This window comes from Oryza glaberrima, chromosome 9 (assembly GCF_000147395.1).
Source record: "Oryza glaberrima chromosome 9, OglaRS2, whole genome shotgun sequence".
Classification (NCBI taxonomy): Eukaryota; Viridiplantae; Streptophyta; class Magnoliopsida; order Poales; family Poaceae; genus Oryza; species Oryza glaberrima.
Genome location: NC_068334.1, coordinates 2,431,738 through 2,441,761, shown reverse-complemented (window position 1 = coordinate 2,441,761; position 10,024 = coordinate 2,431,738).

Genomic DNA, 10,024 nt, shown 5'->3' with positions numbered 1-10,024 from the left:
CAGGAGCGGCTGGTTGTTCTTCTTCCTCAATATTGTGGCTTCCTACAGCCGATGGAGTTCATTCACTTGACATATGTTGTACAGGAGGTGAAGGAGGAGGAGGAGGCTGAAGAAAATAGATGTTAGTCCACATGGAGTATGATTGGAACTGAAATATTCTCAGAAGAATCTTACCGGTGGAGCTGGTTTGGACTGGGTTGCTGCCGATTTCTTCTTTATAGCAAATTTCTTCTTCTGCAAAAGACAAGATTTGTGAGCAATCGGCTATGAATAAACATTTGGAGGAAGGAATTAAAGAGAGCTGTTTACCCTAGAGAAGTGAGCTGGAGCAGAAGGAGTCGGAGGAGTTTGTTTAGGTGAAGCCGATGGAGTTCTTTCTGTATCACTTACCTCAGCTGCAGCTTCGTCAACATCCTCTTCAATCTCTTGATCTAGGGCAGGCAGATCATCAGCTGGCTTGGGTTTTTGTTTCTTAGTCTTCTTCTTGCGAGCCAGAACTGATGGATCGATGGTTGGTGCCCTAGGTTTCCTCTTCCTGCCGGTATCGGCTGGCTCTCTCAATTGCCCTTGAAGCAGAGTTGCGGTCTTGGGGGCATGATAGCTGATAACTGGAGGGGTTGGTCCACCACCATTTGGCAAGAGGCCTGGGGCATACTCTATATCTCTGCCACTATTGCTTTGGTGTGGAGGGGAAGATTCTATTGTCTGCAAAATAGAAGAGAAGATTAGTCAAGTTATGAATCGGCTGACAATTGTTCAAATGAAATTAATGAATTCAAGGTTTACCTGAGGGATAACATCAGGAAAGAGATCTGTCATATACATTGAGGCCGGTTGGTGGAACAGATGCAGCTTCCATTCACCCCACCATTTGTCAAAGTTCTTGCTCTTGAACCTTGCCAGCTCTATATTTTCAATACTGCTTAGAGGAGGTCCTTGGAGATTGAGCAGCCGATCCATCATCAGGGTTGATGAAATTTCCCCTCGGCTTTGAATTTTATCGGCAAAGAACAAGCCGATTGGTAATTGACCCATCCCAAGTTGTCTGGCAGAACTCATTGGATGGTAAAATTCATACGAGACTTGAATATTTCTCCCTTGGTGAATGCCGACAGGAAGGATGCATGGGCTGATCGCAGCTGAGAAGACTTCTCTAGATTTTTGATATTTTTCATGGTTGATATCTTCGAATCTAAAGTCTGATGGGAGGTCAAGATGCACTAGATCCTCATAAGGAAACCAAACTCGAGCATCTTTCTGAAAGCCCTCATAAAAGCTGCAGAACCAATCCTTGAGCAGTTCAGCCGATAATTTTGCTCCAGCATCGGCTGGTGTGGATGCATATTCTCCATATGACATGCATCTACGATGGGTGCGTTCTTCTCCATCATCTTCTACAATCGGCTCCAGTCTTGGGAATTCGGCTTCTATCACGGATGGCCGATTGACAGCTTTCATGACTACCAGATTCAGCCAAGTCTGCAATAGCCACCATGGTCCACCTGCTCCAACTACTGAGCCGACGGCTATCTTGGCCGATGCATTGTTTAGCATTTGGTATAAGTAGCCGAGGAGGATCTTGCCTAGAGGAAATTGTCTTTTTAATTCTAGAGCCTCGGCTACAAACTGCCATTTGGTGGTAGGACCACAACTGGATGCACAGAAAAGGAACTTTTCTAGCCACATGAGCAAAAAGGCCACATGCTCTCGAGGAGTGACGGATCCTTGGCCCATATATGCTGCCACGTAACCAAACCAACCGCCTATGCTCTTGGTCCTGAAGTCATACTGATTTTTAGTGTTCAGACTCATAGGGTTAGCCGATGAGGTCACATCCAGACCAGTGATCATGGTAATATCTATTAGGGTTGGTGTCATCGGCCCTTGGTTGAACAAAAAGGCGTTGATGGTATTGGACCAAAAATAGGTGGCGGCAGCTATTAGGGGTTCATCCTTAGCCGAATTTGCTATAGTGAGGGCAAGTGCTTGGCCGATTCCAATCTCATCCCAATGTGTTTGCTTGCTAGCCGATACACGCTTGTACCATGTGGTCCAGCTTTTCTCAAGTGAAGTTTTCTCAAGGGATGGCCAGGATTTGAAGGTATTCTTCCAGTGACCTAGATTTGGGTTGGCTAATCTAAAAGGGATCCTATTGGTTTCACCAATGATGACCTCAGTGGGATCGGGATTGCCGATTGGACCAAGAAAGTAGTGGTTTTCATGCGACAAACTCGGAACTGCGATCAGATTGGAAAGGTGCTACGAATCCAAAAGAACAGAAAAGAAAATAAGATAAGGAAAGGGAAAATTAACCTGATGTGAAAGGAGAAGGATCTAGCCGATGGAAACTTACCTCCGCGTACTCGGCTGAAGATGCGGCGGATGGACTAGCGGATGTCGACATCGCTACGGGCAGAAAGTTGGCCGGAGAGGAAATCGTCTGGGAATCGCTTCGCGCACCAAGGGGATCACCGGAGAGAGAGAGGACGGAGTTTGCTTTAGTGGTGAAAGCGGAGGAAACGGTGTGAGATTTCTCGGGGACAACGGTTAGTATTTAAAGCGCTAGAATAACGGTCGGAAAATGGTAAGTGCGATATTCTCTTGGAGTCCACGTATGGCAAATCCGAAACATTATCCAATATTCCGGACTTGGGGGGCATGTGTTAACGACCAAATTTGGTAATCCAAGGATCGGACGTGAAGGAGGAATCAAGACGGAGTTCGAGATAGTGATTGTTGTCCCGGAAACAGAGTGAGGATCGGCTGAAATCCGAATTGGCTATGACTAAGATCGGCAAGGTTCGAGTCGGACAGGGTTAGCCGATTGAGCCGAATCCGACAATATGACACGGCATATGGTGTCGGGTTAGGTTGACGTGCTTCATGATGATTGCCACGCATGGATAGAGTCCTGAGAAGGCAATTGTATCTATTAATTAGGATATTTTATGGAATTTCTTTAGAGATATGTTTGGGCAAAAGTCTGCCGCAAAGACTTATGGTATCTTAGAGTTTGTTAGAGATAAGAGTCGTGTCCGATATGGACATATTTTGTAATTCTCGGGTATAAATAGACCCGAGCCCCATGTAATCAAACTAACACACGTTCAATACAATCTCGGCGCATCGCCACCCTTTTTACTTTCATTTTATTTCGACGAGTTATTGCTTTCGGGTTGAGCTGCATCGGTTCCGATCTTCAACAAGAGGTAAAACTTGTTATGGCGGCTTACGTTCATGACCCTCTAATCTTGTTTATGTAATTCGTCGAGTTATCATATATCTTATATAATCTCTGGCAATATCGCTATCTAGCCTACAATCGGCTAACATCTGCCAGTAGAAGACAGCCGATTAGGTTAAATATCGATGTTGACTTAGATTATATAGGATATCCACCACTCTATGAAACATCCGACGACTTGATTGTCTAGATATTGTCCTTCTTTTTATACTTATAGCTGCATCAGTTGAGTTTGGTCTTATGAGTCGTGATTAGAATCTTAATCTCTAGCCTGTCTTTGGTTGCCGATTAGGGTAGTATCGGTGTTTTAGCCGATCTTACCTGATTTAGCTTTATATTTTATGTGCTTAATTGATATGCTAAATCTGCCCTTTATGTTAAGATCTTGTTGCATTTAAGTATGTTAGGCTTTTTGTTTGATATATTCTACTTGCTTTAATATCATAATATAGAGTGGTATCAGAGTAATAGCCGATACATGCTAGATCTATCTGATCGGCTATGCTATAAACATATATATAGTTTCATTATTAGTATATATTTCGATCTAACTGATTTATACTGTCTCGGCATGACGACCGATCTATCCACTACTAGAAACAAGATTTTTCCAAGCGGCCCAAATCAATTTTCGCAGGCGAGGGGAAAGACCACCGCTATCATCTCGCCTACGAAAATAGACCATTTTCGCAGTCGGGCCCGTGGCCCACCTGCGAAAATCATCTAAAAAGAATAAAAAAAACCACGGCGCCCGCCGCCGGCCTCACCTTCCGGCCACGGCTCTCCTCCGTCTACTGCCCCCACGTCGAGCCGAGCCGCTGCGTCGGCGTCGTCGTCGTCGTCGCGTCAACAAGGAGAGCCGGCGGCCGGATGTGAGCCTTCGTCGTCACCCGTCGTGGCCGGCGGCGGAGAAGGCGAGCCATCGTCGTCGCCAGCGGCGGAAGGGGCGAGGAGGGGAAGCGGCCGGCGGAGGCGGCGAGGAGGGAAGCCGGCGGCGGAGGAGGCGAGCCGTCGTCGTCGTTGACGGCGGAGGGGGCGAGGAGGGAAGCCGGTGGCGCGCGGAGGAGAGCCGTCATCGCTCGTCGTGGCTCGTCGTGGCTGGCGGTGGAGGGGGCGAGGAGGGGAAGCCGGCGGCGCGTGGAGGAGATCCGTCGTCGTCGCGGCCGGTGGAGGCGGCGAGGAGGGAAACCGGTGGCGCGCGGAGGAGAGCCGTCGTCGCTCGTCGTGGCCGGCGGCGGAGGGGGCGAGGAGGGGAAGCCGGCGGCGCGCGGAGGAGATCCGTCGTCGTCGCAGCCGGTGGAGGCGGCGAGGAAGGAAGCCGGTGGCGCGCGGAGGAGAGCCATCGTCGCTCGTCGTGGCTCGTCGCGGCCAGCGGCGGAGCGGGCGAGGAGGGGAAGCAGCTGGCGCATGCGGCGAGGAGGGAAGCCGGCGGCATGCGGAGGATATCCGTCGTCGTCGCTCGTCATCTCGGCCGGCGGATAGGGCAAGGAGGGAGCCGGCGGAGGCGCTGAGGGAGGATTTTTCTAAGTGTCTGAGTGAGAGAGAGAGAGAGAGAGAGAGAGAGGAGGGGGAGGGAATAAGTGGTGGAGGAGAGGATAAGGATGGTTCAGGATAGGATATGGATGAATTTTTTTTGGTAGGTACGATTTTTACAGGCGGACCGTATAAGGTGCGCCTGCGAAAATCTCTATTTTCGCAGGCGTCGCTTAAGTAGTCCGCCTACGAAAATTTCGCAGGCACCGCTTAAGTGGTTCGCCTGCGAAAATCTATTTTCGCAGGCGGACATCGAACTTCACCCCGATTTATATTTTTGTAGGCGGTCATTTGGCTTCAAGGGTCATATCCAACTGCGAAAAAAGGATCCCCACGTCAGGAAAAATGCTTTTTCTAGTAGTGATCCCAATCACTTGATTTAAGTATATATCGATATAATGATTATATATTGTTAATATCTACAGCCGATCGAGTAGATTTAGTTCTTTCTTACTTCTTAATGATTGCCGATCGATTCACATATGACATCGGCTCACAGATAAATGATATGTCATCGGCATCTAGCTGATCGGCTATTATTTTTGGATTTAACCACGTTTCTTCATACTTGTTTCTTGTTGATTGTAGGATCAAATCAATTAGCACGCTCACACACCCAAACGCAAGTTTTGGACATGCACTGGAGTTAAGCAGATCTCCCAGGCCTCGTGTTTTCACATCAACATGTTCTGATCTGATCCCTCTGGGGCTCCTGTCGAGGAGGTAATCTTGGCTTTCTCTGCTTCGGTTTGTCGTAGATTCGGTTTCACGGGAGAGATTTTTGCGTGGGGTGATGGGTTAAGGGTTGAAAAGCTTAGGGTGTGAAAAGAAGAGGAGGAACTTTTCTTGAGATTTTCGTCAGCTGGTTCGGGTGCTTTGGTCTGATTAGCTATCGTCAGTCGTCGCCTTGTTTAGTTTTACGGGTTGACCTGAAGAAAATCATTTGAATAAGTTGCGAATTCAGGGGCTACTGCATCATGAGTACGTTCTCATGGCATGCGATGTGTCATGTGTCATGTGTGTCTTCTAGCCGGAAAAAAAAATTGTAAAATAGCTTTAAGCTTTTTTGGCTTTCTTCATGTTGCATCCCTGCTTTATGTGGCTTCTGTTGAGTTGTGATCCAAATTCATTTGCACTTAATAAAGGCCAGCTTCTGCCGTAGCGGAGCGAAAGCTGAAGCTGGCCCATTGGGCTGTGCGCCTGGGGACGCCCGGGGGTGCGGGGGCGGAGCCCCCGCGGTACGGATCATCATCCCTTTTTAGGGTTCCACTATATATATACCTCTTGTAAGCCGCCGTGTGGCGATGTAACCTCACCTCAGATATAGTAAAGATATTTTGCTGGCTGGCGCCCGTGGTTTTTTCTCTCCTATTTTGGGAGGGTTTTCCACGTTAAATCTCGTGTCTTTTGTGATTGATCTATTGTTCTTTATTGTTTGTTCGCCTATCGTTTCCTAACAAGTGGTATCAGAGCTGGTTCCCAGATTAGGGTTTCGCGATGGCGTCGATGAAGTATGATCTACCGCTGCTAGACTACAAGACGAGATTCTCGCTGTGGCAAGTCAAGATGCGGGCTGTTCTGGCGCAAACTTCGGATCTTGATGAGGCGCTGGAAAGCTTCGGGAAGAAGAAAACGACTGAGTGGACCGCTGAGGAGAAGCGGAAAGATCGTAAGGCTCTGTCGCTAATCCAACTTCATCTATCTAATGATATTTTGCAAGAAGTGTTGCAGGAAAAGACTGCCGCAGAACTTTGGCTCAAACTGGAATCGATCTGCATGTCTAAAGATCTAACCAGTAAGATGCATATCAAGATGAAGTTGTTCTCGCACAAGTTGCAGGAGAGTGGTTCTGTGTTGAACCACATATCGGTCTTCAAGGAGATCGTTGCCGACCTAGTGTCGATGGAGGTACAGTTTGATGATGAAGATTTAGGTCTTTTACTGTTATGCTCACTGCCTAGTTCATATGCAAATTTTCGTGACACCATACTTTTAAGCCGTGATGAACTAACCCTAGCGGAAGTTTATGAGGCGCTCCAAAATAGGGAGAAGATGAAAGGTATGGTTCAGTCTGATGCGTCGTCCTCTAAGGGCGAAGCATTGCAGGTCAGAGGTAGATCTGAGCAGAGAACCTACAACGACAGCAATGATCGTGACAAGAGTCAGAGTAGAGGCCGTTCTAAATCCAGAGGTAAAAAGTTCTGTAAGTATTGCAAAAAGAAAAATCACTTCATTGAAGAATGTTGGAAGCTGCAGAATAAGGAGAAAAGGAAATCTGATGGTAAGGCCTCTGTTGTTACCAGTGCTGAAAACTCTGATTCAGGAGATTGTCTTGTTGTTTTTGCTGGTTGTGTTGCTAGTCATGATGAATGGATACTTGATACTGCATGTTCGTTTCATATCTGCATTAACAGAGATTGGTTTAGTTCTTACAAGTCTGTGCAGAATGGAGATGTTGTGCGCATGGGAGATGATAACCCACGTGAGATCGTGGGCATTGGCTCCGTTCAGATCAAGACTCATGATGGCATGACACGCACGCTGAAAGATGTGAGACACATACCAGGGATGGCGAGAAATCTCATCTCTCTCAGCACACTTGATGCAGAAGGATACAAATACTCCGGTTCAGGTGGAGTTATAAAGGTATCGAAAGGGTCTCTTGTTTACATGATTGGTGATATGAATTCTGCAAACTTATATGTCCTTAGAGGAAGTACATTACATGGTTCTGTTACCGCTGCTGCTGTTACTAAAGATGAACCTAGTAAGACTAACCTGTGGCACATGCGTCTTGGACATATGAGTGAACTTGGTATGGCAGAATTGATGAAGAGGAACCTGCTGGATGGCTGCACTCAGGGTAACATGAAGTTCTGTGAGCACTGTGTTTTTGGTAAGCACAAGAGGGTAAAATTCAATACCTCAGTTCATCGCACCAAAGGTATACTTGATTATGTACATGCTGATTTGTGGGGGCCTTCCCGTAAGCCCTCTCTTGGTGGTGCTCGTTATATGCTTACCATTATTGATGATTACTCTAGAAAAGTGTGGCCCTATTTCCTGAAACATAAAGATGATACATTTGCTGCTTTTAAGGAGTGGAAAGTTATGATAGAAAGGCAAACTGAAAAGGAGGTAAAAGTACTTCGCACTGACAATGGTGGTGAATTTTGTTCAGATGCTTTTGATGATTACTGCAGGAAGGAAGGCATCGTTAGGCATCACACCATCCCGTACACTCCACAGCAGAATGGTGTAGCTGAGCGCATGAACCAAACCATCATCTCCAAGGCTCGTTGCATGCTGTCCAACGCTCGCATGAACAAGCGTTTTTGGGCAGAGGCTGCTAACACCACCTGCTACTTGATCAACAGGTCGCCTTCTATCCCACTTAATAAGAAAACTCCCATTGAGGTATGGTCTGGTATGCCTGCTGATTATTCACAGTTGAGAGTTTTAGGATGCACTGCTTATGCTCATGTTGATAATGGAAAATTAGAGCCTAGAGCTATTAAGTGTCTATTTCTAGGTTATGGTTCAGGAGTAAAAGGATATAAGTTATGGAATCCTGAAACTAACAAGACCTTCATGAGCAGGAGTGTTGTTTTCAATGAATCTGTTATGTTTAATGACAGCTTGCCCACAGATGTCATACCAGGTGGTTCAGATGAGGAGCAGCAATATGTTAGCGTGCAGGTGGAGCACGTGGATGATCAGGAAACTGAAATTGTTGGTAATGATGTTAATGATACTGTTCAGCACTCACCTCCTGTTTTGCAGCCTCAAGATGAACCTATTGCCCATCGCAGAACAAAGAGGAGTTGTGGAGCTCCAGTCCGTCTTATTGAGGAATGTGATATGGTTTATTATGCTTTTAGTTGTGCTGAACAGGTGGAGAATACTTTTGAGCCAGCCACATACACTGAAGCTGTTGTTTCTGGAGACCGTGAGAAGTGGATCTCAGCTATGCAGGAGGAGATGCAGTCTCTTGAGAAGAATGGCACATGGGAGCTTGTGCACTTGCCAAAACAGAAGAAGCCTGTTCGTTGTAAATGGATCTTCAAGAGAAAGGAGGGTTTATCTCCTAGCGAGCCTCCGAGGTTTAAGGCAAGGTTAGTAGCAAAAGGTTTCAGTCAAATTGCTGGTGTTGATTATAATGATGTGTTCTCTCCGGTTGTAAAGCATAGTTCAATTCGCACATTCTTCAGTATTGTTGCTATGCATGATCTTGAGCTTGAGCAGTTAGATGTGAAGACAGCATTTTTACATGGAGAGCTTGAGGAGGAGATATACATGGACCAGCCAGAAGGGTTCATAGTACCTAGTAAGGAGGATTATGTTTGCAAGTTAAAAAGATCTTTGTATGGTTTGAAACAGTCTCCTCGTCAATGGTATAAAAGGTTTGATTCATTTATGTTGTCACATGGCTTTAAGAGGTCTGAATTTGATAGTTGTGTGTATATTAAATTTGTTAATGGATCACCTATATACTTGCTGTTATATGTTGATGATATGCTGATTGCTGCCAAGAGCAAGGAACAAATCACTACATTGAAGAAACAGTTGAGTAGTGAGTTTGATATGAAGGATCTTGGTGCTGCTAAGAAAATTCTAGGTATGGAAATCACTAGAGACAGAAATTCTGGTTTGTTATTTCTTAGTCAGTAAAGCTACATTAAGAAGGTTCTTCAGCGTTTTAACATGCATGATGCAAAGCCTGTTAGCACTCCTATTGCACCACATTTTAAATTATCAGCTTTACAATGTGCTAGTACTGATGAGGATATAGAATACATGTCTAGAGTTCCATATTCTAGTGCTGTTGGTTCTTTGATGTATGCCATGGTTTGCTCCCGGCCAGGTTTATCTCATGCTATGAGTTTGGTTAGTAGATACATGGCTAATCCTGGTAAAGAACACTGGAAAGCTGTTCAGTGGATTTTCAGGTACCTCAAAGGCACAGCTGATGCTTGCTTGAAGTTTGGCAGGACTGATAAGGGGCTTGTTGGATATGTGGATTCTGATTTTGCTGCAGATTTGGATAAGAGAAGGTCACTCACAGGTTATGTGTTTACCATTGGTAGTTGTGCTGTGAGTTGGAAGGCAACGTTGCAGCCTGTTGTTGCCCAGTCTACCACTGAAGCAGAATACATGGCTATTGCTGAAGCATGTAAAGAATCAGTTTGGCTGAAAGGATTGTTTGCTGAGCTTTGTGGAGTTGATTCTTGCATTAACTTGTTTTGT